The 15391-nt window shown below is 40.2% G+C and overlaps 1 protein-coding gene across 3 annotated transcripts in view; it reads left to right on the forward strand.

Moving 5' to 3' along the window:
- WWOX (WW domain containing oxidoreductase) overlaps nt 1-15391 on the forward strand; it is a 972892-nt gene that overhangs the window by 137524 nt on the left and 819977 nt on the right. The gene's annotated exons all lie outside the window — the stretch shown is intronic.

The following is a 15391-nucleotide window of genomic DNA, read 5'->3' on the forward strand; positions in this document are numbered from 1 at the left end:
GAGGATGAGCAAAAGAGGAAATTGCCATCCCGGTCATCCTCCAGCACTGGTTTCTAAACCTACTGGCGAGGGTCGCTCTGCCTTCCTATCCTCTCCCCAACCCTGCCTCCCAACTCCTATATCTTGAACTTGACCCTATACATTCATTGTTGAGAACAGAATTTTCTGTTCTAAGGAACTAGACAGGCTGATCAAGCAGAGAAATGCACTGGGCTGAGACTCAGGAGACACTAGTTGTGTGACCCTGCTAGATAATTTAATGAACATTTCCCACCTCAATTTTCTCATCTGCTAAATGTCCACCCAATAAAGTGGTTGCAGAATTTAATGAAATTAACTTTTCATTTGTGCTCAGTGAATGAATGAATGAGTGATTGGTTTGACGAGTTCATACATAAATAAGAACAGAGAACAGTGCAGGGCAATTCTGAATGGAGGACTGGCCCAGATGTCTCACTTTGTCATGGTTTCTTGCCTGCCCTTGGAGTCCTGCCGTGTGTGGCTGGATACCTGTAGAAAGCTCCAGAGGCTCCACTGTACTCCGTAAATGAGGACCTGTTGGGTTGTTTGGTATACAACATGCATAACATTCAGGGCAGCCTTGGTCTCCTACCTTCTGGTTCCAAGAATCAGACAGACTTTGATACACTTGTTTCAGATGAGTCCAAGGCAGTTCTCTCTTTGTGGAACTTTTGGCTGTGAACCTGAGGCTATGTCGTTTGTATTTCTCAGCAATCCAAAGGAATGCTGGCCCCTGGAACTTCTTAAACACACACAAGGGCTCTTGGCCTGGGGTCTTCATCTGCCTGTTCTGTTGTTTAAAGAAGGATTTTTGTGATTCTTCTGGGCTGACACACTGGCTGTCATCTGTTGTTTTTTTAATCTCTCAATAAACATTTGGAAAGGGAAGGTTTAGGCATGTGTGTTTCTCTTATGTTGAAAGGGTAAATAATGCCATCAGATTTCATACGTTTTCTTCCAAGTTGGCTCAGATGCTGCTGCAGGTCTGTACCATGATTGAAATATTTGCAACCTGTAGAGCAGCAGGGTCTTTATTTGGCAGCAGGCAGTATTGATGGATTTGGGGAATGCTACTTGACAGTTACGGGCTTGTCTGACATGGTGCAGGCTCCTCCAAGCCAGTAATGGAAGGAGGGGGATTGAGTGACAGAAGACTCTTTAGGTGTGTCTCAAACAATATAAATCTCAGGCAGAATCCCACTCCTGCAAGGAGAACCTGCTGGGAGCTCAGTGGGAGGCAGTGCTGCTTATTCTCCTCTATTCCTCTACAACCATGCAATTAAAACAGGAATGGAATCTGAAGTCAGCCAGAGAGCTTGCTTCACACCCTTTTCCTTGTTCACTGCTAGGCTTTGTAATTAGATCACAGCTTGTTTATTCTTTTGGAAGGATTTAGAACAATTATCACACACTCTGGCTGCTTTGAGTAGAAAAGTGATTTGACAACTTCTGGGATTCTTGGAGTTCTAAGATTTAGATTATGATATTCTTTCAGCTGCTGTGTGACCTGGGACAAATAATCTCTCTGTGTCATAGGATTTTTTTTTTCTTTCTGAAAACAGGAACTGTATATATCCCCACATTTTTTTCTCCTAATTAATCAGAGACAATGTCTATAAAATTTCGCAAACTTTGTTTACTGGAAAAAATTATGTGAAATCTAGGCTGTATTATATACCACTCTGATGTAAAAAACACTGTTTTGATTGGATTCTGAATTATCCATTTATTAAAATATCTTCCATATAAACAAAAATATTTTCTTTCAAGGACATGGCTTAGGTATTTAAACACTTTCAGGTGCTAACCAATAATCCATTGATTTCATATTTGCTAATGGAGTTTGGAGGAAATTTTAAAAAATAGCCACTTGCACAGAAAAATCAACAGTTTTACTAATAACTGTGAAGGAAAAATTACACTGTGAATTTAAGGTGCCAGTAAATTCTATCATATATTATTAGCTCTCAGTTTTCTGTGATTAAATTGAAAGGATTAAAAAAATAGGCTGGATAATCTATGTACAGTTTCATTGGAAAGTTTAGTAGCTAAATAAAGATTTTATTAATAATGACAATTAATCTGTAGCAAATGATATGAAAATCAACATGCCTGCAACGATGAGCTTGTGCTTTGGAAAACTACATTATACTTTGGATTCTTTCAGCCTGTTCTTCGTTTGTGGTGGGTTTGCCAGGGATCTGCTTTAGAGGAGAAAACAAACCCCTTTCGGGACTTGACATTCCTGTAGAAATCGGCCATACTACCCAGAAGCTTTACTACCCAGAAGATATTACAGCCCACTTGTTCTTCATCTAAATTTGGCAATCATGCTCAAGGAGAAAATATGCTTTAATGTGCTCATAAGGCAATTGAAGAGTTTTCCAGATTTTTTTTGCCCTCAAAAAAAGGCATGTTCTCTAGCCAAGGCCCACATGGCTTCTCTTTACTTTAAGTGCTCCTACTATTATCTTGACCTTAAAGTTTACAGGGTAAAGGAAACATTTATGGAACAGTTAAGACCAGTTAGAACATAACGACTTGCCTCATTATCACACTCTACAAATCTCCACTTTACAGAGTTCACTTCCCTGCCTGCTTTAAACCTGTTTGGCCTGCAAATACTATGCTCACATATGGAAACAACGCAGGGAACTTCTCATTCTCTACCTCAAATGTGCCAAAAATAAGAACCTTGAAGAACTCGTAAAATAGTTTAGCACCGCGTTAAAAAAAAAAAAAAAAGCACAATTTTATATATTTTCTGTAAAACTGTATTTGTAATGGAATTTTTTTAAGGCATCTGTTCAGATATTTAATCTCCTTAATAAATAAAAAGCTCCTACAAATCAACAAGCAAAACAAAACAAATAATACTAGGGTAATTGGTAAATTTCTAAAAATTCATGCAAAAGGCCAATATATATTTGAAAAATATTTAGGCTTATTAACAAAGAAAAAAACAATTTAGAATAGAAATATATTCCATTTTCATACATGTAAAATTAGTAAAGGTTAGCGTTGTCAATACAGAGTGTTGGAGTAGCATAGTTATGGACACTCTCTTACACTGCAGGTGAGAAATATGATTTGGTATTACAGTTTTGAAGTATAATCTGGAGATCTCTATCAAAAGTTTTAAAAGCTAGGGTTTTCATATCTAGAAAAATATCTTCAAGAATATTTCAAGGTACACCCACATATTCATGTACAATGATGTACGTAGCTCTCAAGTGACAGTGATACCTATGTATTTTCCAATAAATTTATTTGGGGGGGAGTTGATAATTGATGTTTTCTAAATGTTGGGGTCTAGGACAGGGCCCTTTTTCTCCAGGTTCAAAGGTGATACTGTATTCAGATACTTACTCAGCCATTCAACAAAATATGATACCTAATCTTGCTGGACACTCGTCTAGGCCCTGGAGATGCAGCGATGAATAAAACTAAAAAAGACCTCTCTAATGGAGTATGTATTCTAAGTGAGTTGAACTTTTGGGGGGAACTAGTGAGCATTGTTTCTTTCTTTGTTATCAGTAGGGAATTGGCCACTGGGAAAACAGGATTTTAGTAAAACTTATCTTACATATTGTGTGAAGTCATTGTTAAATTGACTGTGAGGGTAAAATATTAATTTATAACTTTCAAAGCTTACAATACAACCATATCAGTTTTAGGCCCGTTGGAAAGGGCACTTTAAAAATATGTAATAATACTGAACCTTTCCTTTTCCTCAGAATAAAGTGGTGACAAAAGAAAAGTTTAGCTGTCATACACAAGCTTATGATTTTATTTTATTTCATTTATGTTTATCCACTTTTAAATGGACCAACTGATATTGCTAAGTTGTTCAAGATACAGTGTTTGTAAAATATACTATTGTTTCTAATTTGAATTTTTTTATATCTTAAATTTCATTGCGACAAATGACCTTTTTTAGCTTCCAGATAAGGCCTGGCCAGGGTAAGTATCATGGATAAGAATAAATTAGTATCTGGCTTCATAAATCAGAAGATAATACTAAAGGTTGTGAGTTTAGCATTTTGGGCGAGTTTGGAGAGTATAGAAAATTTGGAAAATTTAATGTTACTGGTTCTCTAATTAAAACTGGGAGATTTCTTAGGATCCTTTAGTACCCTGCTTTGTATCCCACTCTGGTGTATTTGTCACTGCCTCATTTCTTTTAGCTGAAAACTGCTTTGAAAGGAAAGTGATAAAGACTTCCTTCATATTGGTTGTTGTCCATCGCTAAATTCATACCCATTTAATGTATTATAGGGCATATAGCATGTGCAATTTACATATATTATTCCCAACAAGTGGGAACTTCTGCTTTTATACCTATATCTACTTGATGCTTTAGTTATATATAGAGATTTTGATCTTTTTGGATCAAAAATTCACCATTCTTCTCTGGAATTTATGGCTTCTGTGAGGGTTTGAAATTATTTATATACCCTAGAAAAATCATGTTTTAATCTAAATCCCATTCTGTAAAGGAAACCGTTTCTTCTAATCACTATTCAGTACTGCATGTTTGAAACTTTAATTAGATTATCTCCCCGGAGATGTGACTCAATCAAGAGTGGTTGATAAACTGGATTAAGTGGAGACATGTTTCCACCCATTCCAGGTGGGTCTTGATTAGTTTACTGACATCCCATAAAAAAGGGAACATTTTGGGAAAAGGGGGAAATTCTGAGAGAGCAGAGAATGCCACAGCACCATGAAGCACAGGGTCTACCAGCAAGCGACCTTCGGAGATGAAGAAGGAAAATGCCTCCCAGGAAACTGGAGAGGAAGCAAGCGGATGAAGCCATGTTCGCCATGTGCCCTTCCAGCTGAGAGAGAAGCTCTGACCACGTTCGCCATGTGCCTTTCCACTTGAGAGAGAGAGAGAAACCCTGAACTTCATCAGCCTTCTTGAATCAAGGTTATCTTTCCCTGGATGCCTTAGATTGGACATTTCTGTAGACTTACTTTAATTGGGACATTTCCATGGCCTAAAAACTGTTCACTTGCAACTTATTAAATTCCCCTTTTTAAAAAGCCATTGAGTTTCTGGTGTATTGCATTCCAGCAGCTAGCAAACTAGAACAGCTTCTTTCTATCCAAATCGTGTTTCATTTCTACAATGATTGAAATGACCACAAGATGTATGATTTCTTTAAATAGCTGTTAGAAATCCACCTGGAAGAAAATATCCTGTAAAATAAGCTGGTGGTGTTATTAATACATAATCAACGAGCATTAAGAAACAGGAACTGTCAGTCATTTGAGTACATGTGGTGTTTCACATCCTATTGACAAAACTGTGGCCTCCCACACATTTGATCTTGTCAACAGTGCAGCCTTGGCAGTCACCTTGGATTCGTTCTCTGGAAACATCTTTCATTTGCTGTAGGTCTAAGTAATATGGAGCTCAGAGAGAAATGAGCCTCAATACAGCACTGCCCCCCATTCTGTAAGTGTGAGGACCACTTATATTGTCTGCCATCCCGGGCACTGGTATCCTGACTGCATCACCTAAAGGAATTCTTGACCTTTGTGCAGTCAACAAAAGGGTATGACTAGGACCTTCCCTAGAATGAAAGCCAGATGCAGTTAATTTTAAATGCATGTCACTACTATAAATGATATATAGTGGGCTCTGATAATCCCTTTTAGCTACTCTTCACTAAGAAACCAGATGGGAACCTTATTCTGACTAAGAGCATAGCTCCTTGTTCTGTGGTACTTTGGAGCTGTGAAAAGCAACTGTTCAGAAAAATATTGTTGAAAGACTGGAAATATTTAATATAAATTCCTGTGGCTCCCGTGTAAAATAAAGATTGTGAAGAAGTAATGCTTTATTTTGTGCCAAACATGGTTCTTTTTCATTAGGAATTCATGTTATGTTAATGGTGTGATAATTAACCTTAGATGGGAGGGTCAAAAGTCAATCTTTACCCTAGGCTGACATGATCGTGATGATGAAAGTAATAATAGCTACTATTTATTTTGTCACCTGGGCATTGATGCTGTACTAGTGATTTACATAGATCCTCATGTATGCCTTCTAGTGTCCCTATAAGGTAGAAGGAATTATGTCAGTTTTCCAGAAGAGGACATTGAGGAGCAGAAAAGTTATGGCAACTGCCCAGAATTTGAAGTGAAGCTTGTACTCTGAATCGTTCTCTGTGAGTCCGAATGCACTGGGAAGGTGGAAGCCACTCTTCACCAGCACCACCACCCATATAGACATTGGAAGAGTGGTATCATCTTGTCTTTCTCAGATCTTTCACACCTACTTTTGGCCTTGGCTCTACTCGAGCAGTTCTTTTCTTTCCTCACGCATGTGATCTTCAACTTCTCCTGTATTCAAAGCAGCAAAAGTGGCATTGGTGAGCCCACCCTTTGAGATCTATGTATAAGAATATCTTAATTAGGAAGTTCCTGGCCACTTTCTTTGCTTTAGGGATCTTTGTCCTAGGTCTTAGACCCTTGGTAAACTCAAGTTTCACTCTTTTCTGATTTTTGTGTTTATGCTTCTTTATTGTCCATTTTGCCATACTTGCTGAAGTGCCATGTGTTTATTGTGATCTTTTTGGCTGGATTTGTAGCTTTTTCAGATCTAGCTGGTGTGACATGACTGCCTCCACTTACTGCTCTATTAATAAAGAGGATTGTGTTCACTCCAGAGAGACTCCACATCCAGCATTTGGTGACTGAGGCAGGAGAAGGTGTGCTTTATATTTCAAAGATATTTTCATAAGTATGTAAAAGAGAAAGAGTTAAAAGAATATCGTTGCAGATCTTGTCACCCTTATGCAATGATTTTTTTTTCCTAGTATTGCTTTTCATCTGTGGCCACTGCATATGTGTTTTTACATTTATAGTTGCAGTCATTGAGCCTTTAACTCTAGAAGAATCTGTGATTGCAACTGTATGTTGGGGAATAAGAGAGACTGTGAAAGCTCTGATCCCCTGAACCCAGCTTGAGGCTGTAGTTGCGATATCACAATTTCTGAATTACTTTGTATGTAGATGCATTTTCAGTTTTAAATTGATAAACACAGGGTCTTACAAAATCACTATTGCAACTCCTCACATGTTTCTCCTCCAATCCTGATAACTTGCATTCAGAATCTGCCTGTGTAAGTTATATTTTAGATCAATAATGCAAATTGCAAGACGCAGTAGAGCCCAAGACCTCATCAGATCTGAATAGACCTTTTAGAAATCAAGAAAAAGGGGATATACATTTGGCCCTCCCCCAGTAAATTAAAAACCCTAACAGTTGTTTACAGGTGAATATGGAAGCACTTTTTACTGGTGTTGGGACATGTATCTTCAGCAAATATATCTTGAGCATCTCTTTGGCACAGAGTATTCTGCTAGGTATTGTTGGGAGATTTAGGGCAGTAGAGGACCATTTTTTTTTGCTCTCAAGGGAAAGATCCTATTTGAAAAGACCCTCTTGTTTATTCATTCATTTGGTAGAGTTTACTAAGGACCAACTATGTAGTAGGTCCTGGATATATTGTAAGGATTTGAAGATGGTAATGGGGGAGACTCGGTATTCAGATGACTGTCTCTGGATGCTACATAAGACATAGTCCCTGTCCTCCAGGTGCTCACAGTCTGGCAGATAAGGCAGAAATACTGCTACCATAAGGCATAATATAATGAAAGCAGTAAGGGAGGGCCAAAATGGAAGGGCTAGAGAATAAGGAGGAGGGGTTATTTTGATGGAAGTCATCTCCTCTATAAGATCCCACAGATGGGCTGTGATTAACAGCTCTTGGGACTGCTAAACCTTCAAGGACAGGCCAGTTGGACTGTGGCGATGACAGGCTGAGAGAAAGGTTATAGGTGCCTCACCCTGATGGGTGTAAATGTGGGAGTCTGGGCTAGTCTCCTAGGAGCCTAGGAAGCTATTCCCTGCAGGCTTCTCAAACACCATAAAAACCACCACACATTTCCCCCGCCTGACCCACGGGCTGGAATACTGCCTTTAGCCTGATCTCTCCCCATCTCTTGCTTCGGTTTTCCCTTCCTTTGCCTCCTCGGGGCAGCCATGTCTTACACTGCAGTGAGTCAGCAGCCTTGACTTACACCCTGTCCTCACAGCAGTCCCGGGCGAGGGTGGTTCTCTCTTCCCAGTAGTTGCAACGAGTGCCCAGGGATTCACCCTGATGGGACCAGTCCGAGTCATATGAGCGCCACTGACCCCATCATGGGGGCCATTTCTGACTGGTCTAGCCTGGCTCATGTGCTCACCGGGTTAATTCTGTATGTGGCTCAAGTTCCCCAGAAATGCACTGGAGAAGAGGTGGTTGCCCAAAGGTGAACTGGGGTGCTGGTGTGGGAAGAGGGGGGAATGGATGCAGGGCAGGTAAAAACAACAGATGTCTTTTAAAGACCATTTGCTACTGAAAATTGAGTTTTCTATAGCTGTTTAGAGACGTAATGATAGGGAGTTTCAACAAGGAAGACAAAAAAGACAGGACCACTGGCTCATTTTTTACCACTCAAATGGAGATCATAATTTTCAGTTTTATAATTACTGATGAAAATGCCTGAGCCAAGACTCCACTGAGATTTATCTGCCAACGGGGTGAGTAGAAAGAATATTAGCTCCTTCCCTTGCCAACCCACCTCCAGTCAGGCCTCCTCACAGGTTCTAGAAGCCTCTCCCTTGGCATGGACTCACCAGCACGCACTGCAGTCCTGTCAGTGTACAGAGAGCCTGGCTGTATTTCATCCGTAAGAACCTGGGGTGCTTGCCATCTCACAACTTCTCCCTTAATGCAGCAGAGAAATACGTGTTTGGCTGTGATACCTTTTCACTGCGGAGCTATGAAATATGCATTTTCTTCTGGATGGTTCATTTCTGGTCATTTGCCACAAGCATATCTGAGAACACTGTAATCGAGACTGCTTCTTGGGACTTGACCATTATGAATTGACATTTGGCATAAACATGCTCATTACCATAGAGGGCCCCAGGGACCCATTTGGGAGAAGTGGCGCACAAGGCACCTTTTCTCCTGTGACTGGGGTCTGAAAGGCTATTTGGGGTCACCCCATCAGTGCTGTGAGAGACTGAGATGTTTTATTTTTATACATGGAGAGAAAATATGTCTCTGAGCCATGCTTAGGAGGGGGCTTTTTCTGTTTCTTCCATATCTTTTTTAGGGTAGGAGGAGGGGTGCCTGTGAATGATGAGACTTTGAGACTCATTACGGATTTGGGTGTTATCAGCTGAGAACAGGTCACATTTGTGATGGGGCTGCTTTTAAACCTCATCAAGTTTTCTCTTCCTCTCTTGTCATTAATCACTTCTCCTATTTATATATTAAGGATCAGAACAGAGTCTAGTTATTGACGTGTTCCCCAGTATGTGGGGAATATACTACAGCCATATAATATCCATCTTTGTGCTCTCCTTGTATCTGATATTATGCTTGGGCATTTAGAGATAAGTGATACAAAAGAACTCATCAACAGAACAGCTACCTAGTTTCTCAACTCATTCTTCAACAGGTCAGGTCAATAATTGCTGTAAAATTGGGGTGCTTTCATATTTAGAAGCCATCACTCCAGAATGTTGGACAGAGAGCTTATGTGTGCATATGTCTCTGTGTGTTGTCATTGCCGTATTTCTGATGTCTAAAATATCTCCAAGCCCAAGCCCAGAATAGGGACCGGATAAATGATTTGATGAGTAGATGGCTGAACAGATTGTCGGCCATGCACCCAGTATGATGCTAGGCCCAATACACACACCCACACATTTTGCAAACAGATGAAGTAGGTATTATTATCCCCAATTCACAGAGTGTAAACTGAGGCTTAGAGCAGGCACTGGCCCAAATCACAGGGCCACAGCCTATGCAAATCTAGATCCACCTGTTGCTGAAGCCCAAGTACATTCCCTTACTTCATATTGCCTCTAAGGCAAGTGCTTGGCATATTTTGGTGCATTGCACCAAACCCAACCCACTGTGTGTTTGTATAGCCCGTGAGCTAAGAATGGTGTTTACATTTCTAAGTGTTTGAAAAAAAAATCATAGAACGAATAATATTTCATGAACTGCGAAAATTGTATGAAAATCGAATTCCAGTATCCATTAATAAAGTTTTACTGGAACAGAGCTACTCTTTAATTTCTATGTCTGTGGCTGTTTTTATGCCTCAATAGCATAGTCGAGTAGATGCGACGGAGATATATTTACTCTCCAGCCCTCAGCAGAAAGTTTACCCTACTACATGTGTCAGCTTTTGTTCTTTTCTCCTTATGTCTCTGAAGGCAGGAAAGTATCGGGGTTATAGAATGGGTCTCTGGAGTTAAACTGCCCAAGTCAAGTCTAGACTCTGCAGTGACCAGCTGCAGGAGCTTAGATGAGCTCCTTGATTTTTCTTTATCTTGGTTTTCTCTTCAGTCAAATGGAAGTAATAATGAGTGCCAGCTGTTACTGGGTTGCATGAGGACTAGCTGACTTAATGTAGCTAAGTACACAATAAGTGTGCGTTCTCATTTCCTTTTATCATTTCTCCCCCATATCTGCGTGTGATTTTACATCTGAAGTTTATCTAAGAGAGGGGCAGAAAATATTTTTTGGTTATTCTTTCTGCCTCATTTAGTGTGGATGTGGCATTGCCTAATGTAGTCATCCAGAAATTAATTGCTTGTTTTGTTGTTATATAATTAAGAAACTTAATTAAAAATGAATAACTTTAACTTTTCACTTCATTTTCTCCATTTGTACCATTTGGATATTTTAGCTTGTAGCCCATTAAAATTTGAAAGTGAATGTTCAGTGTCAGTGGCTTTCATGAACCTTCTTAAAGGATGCAATGCATTTCCTCTGTCCTTTCATCGAGCCGGGGTAGGGGTGGGGCGCATTGGAGGGGAGCCCCCAAGAAAAGCACCATCCTGGGTAGCTGAACCCGGACATATACACCAGGCCTGAGAAGATGGGTGACACGGTTCTTTTATAGAGTCCTGGGCTGCATCCTGTCCCTGTGTGGTGAGGGACGCTGTGTGTCTGGGAGTTGAGTCTGTAAATTCCACCTTTCCCATGAGGGAATACCACCCAATGGCTCTATTTAAAAGTGAGATTGTAAATCGAAGCACAGGAAGATGTGGCATTCCTTTAACAAGAAGAGACTTTTGTTTCCCCTGCCCCCATCGCTAGGTGTACAAATTTGAGATTTAAGTTTGAATTCCTTTGCGATAGGTTCCCTAGAATGTGCTATCAGCCTCCATCATCTTGGGTTTGCTGTGCTCAGAGGTTGCTGTTCCAAGAGGGAGCGCCGATGTCCAACCAGGACGCCACAGGTTCCTTGGGCATGTGTTCTGTGTAGTTCTCGCAGTCACTCTACAGTGTAAGTTACGATCACTGTTCTCTGTACAGGAGGCCACTGAGGCTCGGAAGACATCAAGAGCAGGGAGCAGCGGGGCAGAGTCAAAATTTCCATCCCCAGCCTGTTCACTCTTACTCCTTCACTTTTTAGGACTCGTTTATTGGTTAAATGGTTGAAGGGTAGATGGGTAGAAAGTTCAGTCCTTGACAGGCTCCCCCAAACTGACCAGTTAGAAAGAATTAAATGAGTAACCAACTTGTCCATTTGAAGATTTTGTGCAAACCACGTAATTTCTGTGTTTTGTTAGATTTTTTTTTCAATTTCAAGAGAAATGCATGCTTATTAGAACAACTAAAAAAATATAGCACTGTATAAAAGAGGAGTTAAAAAACTATGCCTTCTATTCCACCCTATCTAACACCCCCTACCCACCCGGGTAATCGAGGCCAATAGTATATTCTTACTCATCATTGTTTATGTTGATATACATACGTACATTTATAAGATTTTGTTTCCTAAAATAAGTGGAAGCATCTTCCACTACCCCTGAGTAGTATACAATATGTAGCCTTCCAGGCCAGTCAATTCACCTTTAGCTTATTCTTTTTAATAGCTGATAATAGTTCGTGGCTTACAGCAGCAGCTGCAGCCAACTAAAGGGCATGCACCCAAACGCAATTAAGAATTTCATGTGTGATTTCTTGATTTTGATTAAGTAATCTTCTTACTGATATGCTGACATTTTGCTGCAAGGCATATCATAGGTGGAAATTTTTATGTCACAGGTGGGCCTAATTATCCGTGATTAATGTTCCATAAACCCTGATAGAACAGATACATGAAACAGGACACTAAAGCTGGCACCGTATTGTATTCCCAGCCCTGTAACCGCTGCCGTGCATTCCCAGCTCACGCAGCAGGCATTCCGATTTGACTCTGCGTTTGCTGCCCTGTGACATATTGTTTTACACAGTGAGTTATGAGATGGAGAAATCTAGACTTTAGCCACTGATTTAACAAACTTGTGACTTGGAAATCAGCACGCTGGAGCTACTGTCCTCATCAAAGGCTGTATCTTTATCTAAAATTTATTAGCCAGCCTCAAACCTGCTTGCCAGCTCACTAATGGAAGCCTTTTGAATCAATTTGCGCCTCTAATTTAAACAGCATTTCAATGTATATTGTCGAAGCAGAAAGGAGTTGCAGCTCCTCGCCAGTGAAATTAATTATTTATTATCCTTTTCATAAATACTTTCCTAGTCCAACATAACTGAAAAATGCTTAGGCTGTTTAAAACACACACAACGTTTTCCAATGGCTAATTTGAAAAATGTCACAGTATTAGTTTTCATTTTTGTCTGTCAGGAAACATTTATATCTATGCAGAAGGGTTTTTTTTTTTTCCTTTCACTACATTTTTTTTGTGGCATATGCATTTAATTCACATTTACAAATTGGTTTTTGTTTTAATGAAAGGCATATTTTTCTTTCAGCAGAAATGATGTATATGATGTCACAGGTCAACTTTTAATCTCAGTGGCACCCTATTTTAAGCCTTGAAATAGGCACATTTTGTGTTTCTGTTTGGTGGACACTTTTGATACAGGTCTGCTTGACTAATCCATAGAAAGAATCCTTAGATTAAAGTAACATTAATCTTCCTGTCATTGTCGGGAGGCAGTTCTCCACGGGTCCCTTGTGTTTTAAGCATGTCTTGGGAACAGAGGTGTAACTAGTGTTTGTTCTGGACTAGCTCTTTAAGGAACTTTGTACATCGCACAGCTTTGGCCAGTGTCTTCCCCCAGAACAGAGGGCAAGCTCTCTCACTGCCTGGTATGATACTGTCCTCTCTGACAAAGTTTTGGCAGATCTCCCTGAAAGAAGATTTGGAATCCTTAGGCTTGGGGTTCCCTAGCCGTGACTCAGACCTACTCTGGGCACAGCATCACCCCTGTGGTGCTTGGGACAAAGAGAACTGATGTAGTAAGGTACTGGGTATCTGACCTGGTGACTCGTGTTTTCTGCCAGCTTCTGTACCACAAAACCTTGGCAGCTAACTTGTCAGTTTACAAGAGGGGTGAAATCTAGACTTCTCACAGTCTATAGTCACCTAACCAATAATAGAGAAACCAGAGCCAGGGGTGAGCAAACTCTGACCAGTGGCCTGAGTCTTTATGGCTTATGAGCTAAGAATTTTTTTTTTTTTTTGGTGGGGGAGGGAATGCATGGTCTGGGAATCGGACCTGGGTCTCCCACATGGAAGGCGAGCATTCTGCCACTGAACCACCCATGCACCCTAAGAATGTTTTTTTGAAATAAAAAATAAAGAAGAACATGTGACAGAGCCAACATAGAGCCTGAAGGGCCTAAGATACTTACAGACTAGTCCTTTATTGAAATCTGCTGCCCTCTGATATAGTACAGGATCAATAACAGTTGACACGTGGATGCCACGCGACACTTTTCTCACTTGGATGCCTTCACCCTCACAGCTGCCCCAAAGTTGAATGCTGCCCTTCCCTTCATACAGTTTAGTACTGGGTCCTGAGTACAATCATTACCTTCACACCTGGGGTGCACAGAGAGACTGAGCAACTTGCCCAAGACCAAGCAGCTAGGAGGTGGTGGAGGTAAGATTAGAACTCAGGCTGTCGGGCTCCGAAGCCCATGGTTCTATCCACATCTCTCTTCTGCCTCACTAGGGCAGGTGCATAATCACTGAGTTCTCATTACCTGCCTCTCAAGTTTACTTAGACAGTGCTCTGAGGTGGGCCTGATTGTTTTCTACCTTTTGCTGATGAGGAAATGGAGACTCTTAGAAGTTTGGGGTCTCACCTAAGGTCCTATCACCATAAGCACTGGTCCTGGGGATTCAAACCCAAGTCTCTCTTGTTCCAGAGCAGGTATTTTTTTCACAATTTAAGTTGTGTTGAATCCAGCCACTATTTTGGCCCATTTTCAAAGTGACTAGATGCAGTTTTTTTTTATAGCTTTCTTAAGTTAATACTTCATGTTGGTTGTAAGTCATTAAATCATTTCCTTTTAGTTGATGGGCCTGCACTTTTTTTGGCCTTTGGCTGGTCATGTAGATACTTTGGTTCCTCTAAGGATGATGTGCTTGCCGAAATGGGGCATAAAAGCCAGCTAATGGAGTATTTTAAGTGCTCCATACTCTTACATCCATTGTGAATGAACAGGAAAGGAAAGGGATAGAATTCCTTTTCCCTGGAAACTTAAATAGCTTCACTTTCAAATTCCTTGTTTTGGTCAGGTAACCCAGTTGCTCTGAAAGGCTTATCGCATTATAAATGTATCAGTGTTTAGTGATTTGAAAACTTCTCTTTTAATTAGGGTAATTCTTTATCAAATGATTTTTAGATTTTAATTTACAAAGCTCTAGGAGTACCAATTCTAAGCTAATTAAAATCCTATTTTGTCCTATTTTGAGGTAACCAAGAATAGGTCTGTGGGTGCTGTTCTCTGTCATTTTTTTTTATTCTCTATCATTTTGAGTCATATATTTTTAAGTTACTTTTGCTGATTTTGTACATTACTCCATCCACAGATGGCTTTCTTGTCCACCTGACTTTCAAATCTGTTTTAGTCCTGGGAATTTTGCTTAGGTTGAAGGAACCAGTGCATGTATCTTGTCAGAAGAAATCACAAGCCCATGTAAATCCACTCTTGCTTCCAGCATCTCCATCACTGAAACATAAACCAGAATGTGCTGAAGTTTCACATTGTTAGATCTCATAAGCATGCCCATATTTATCACCTTCCTGGGTTGTTTCAGCATTTGAATGTTATTGGAAGTCTCAAGATCCTGGGAACCAATCATGCGAGTTTCACAGCTCTGGATTCTTCAAAATTTAGATACAGGCAGAGAGCCCTTGGAGTAATTCAATTAACTGTCCTTTTTTTTTTTTTTTATTTCCCTGATAGGATGATAGACGCTAATATTTTTATATGCCAATGAGAAATATGCTTTGGGTTGGGAGGTTGTCTCTTGACCTTGGAT

Source organism: Tamandua tetradactyla, chromosome 16 (assembly GCF_023851605.1).
Source record: "Tamandua tetradactyla isolate mTamTet1 chromosome 16, mTamTet1.pri, whole genome shotgun sequence".
In the NCBI taxonomy this organism is placed as follows: Eukaryota; Metazoa; Chordata; class Mammalia; order Pilosa; family Myrmecophagidae; genus Tamandua; species Tamandua tetradactyla.